The sequence below is a fragment of the Bison bison genome, unplaced genomic scaffold, assembly GCF_000754665.1.
Source record: "Bison bison bison isolate TAMUID 2011002044 unplaced genomic scaffold, Bison_UMD1.0 scf7180017864295, whole genome shotgun sequence".
In the NCBI taxonomy this organism is placed as follows: Eukaryota; Metazoa; Chordata; class Mammalia; order Artiodactyla; family Bovidae; genus Bison; species Bison bison.
The window spans coordinates 9,710,450-9,711,783 of NW_011494867.1; the positions used below are offsets into that span (position 1 = coordinate 9,710,450).

Below are 1,334 nucleotides of genomic sequence, written 5' to 3' on the forward strand. Positions count from 1 at the left end.
GGCGGAGCTAGGCTGGAGCTTACAGGAGGGAAGTCGGGGAACCTAAATGCCCCTGGGTGGGGTTGGGGGTGGTGTGCTAAGGGGAGACCCTGGGAACATGACCTTTGTACCTGTATGGGGCCTGGGGAAGAGAGCTATGAGAGTGGGTAGGCAGCCAGGAGGGGATTGCCGAGGAGCAGAGCGTGGGCGGCAAGGGGACTGAGCGTCAAGGAGTCTGTAAGGCCTCGGGTGGCTTGGGCAGGTGGCAGCCCAGACCCAGCGTAGTGGCAGCTGAGGTGAGGTGAGGTCTAGGAGAGGTGAGAGTGACCGGCAGTGTGAAGCCTTTTAAATGTGACGTGGCCTGTCCGCAAGCGATGGAAAATGGAATCATGATTTCAGAGTGTTTCATGACTCAGTAAGTACTCGGGACCTGACTGTGCCAGCATCTCAGGGCTGCTGGAGCCACGGACCACAGGCAAGGGGCTCAAACCCAGGCTCTTATCCTCTGACACGTGGAGTCTGGAATCAGGATGCCGGCAGGGCTTCCTCCCGCGGCCTTCCTCTGGGGCGTGTAGACAGCCAGGTGTCTGTGTCCCGGTATCCTACAAGGACGCCAGTCATACTGGATTAGGGCCCACCCGTGTGACCTTATTCTCACGCAGTCACTCTTCAAGTGTCCTGTCTGCAAATACAGTCACGTTTTGCCGCACTGGGAGTTGGGAATTCAACCTATGAATTTGGGGGGAACACAATTCAGCCTGTAACAATGACCGTTTATTGGGAGAAAGAGAGCAAACAGTTAAAGTTTACCAGTAGGCACTGGTATCAGCCTGCCTGTATTTGAATCCTGGCTATACCACTTAACAGCTGTGTGACCTTGGGCCAGTGACTTACCCTCTCAGCCTCAGAGTCATCCCCTAACCATAGAGGAGATAATCAGAATGGTACCTCTCACAGGGTTGTTGTGCGGATTAGATAAAATATCTTAATGGCTTTGCACAGAGCCTCCTGCTTAGTTAGCATTTAATATTAGCACTGTTATTTCGCCATTATTATGAGACATTCTGATACCAGAACTTATATACACCTGCACACACCATACCTGTATATCTACGTAAACCAAGATAACACATCTCTGGGCTGCAGGGTCACAGTGGCAATTTTACATTTCTGATCTTCTGAAACTTCTATCTTTTGCAAAAGGGCAAAAGAAAAATAGTGCTTTGATGGTTTTGTGGGTTAGTTCTGAGGGATCCGTGAGGGCGCTGGGTGGGGCTCCCCAGGAGGAGGCCGAGGCCCAGACTTGGGGGAGAGTCCGAGGGGGGAGGCAGTGAGTCCACCTGCAGGCCGCAGGG

At 52.9% G+C, this 1,334-nt stretch overlaps 1 protein-coding gene across 1 annotated transcript in view; it reads left to right on the forward strand.

Annotated features, from left to right (window-relative positions):
* The window catches only part of NECAB2 (N-terminal EF-hand calcium binding protein 2), a 44,087-nt gene that overhangs the window by 34,049 nt on the left and 8,704 nt on the right, over positions 1 to 1,334 (forward strand). The window lies entirely within an intron of this gene.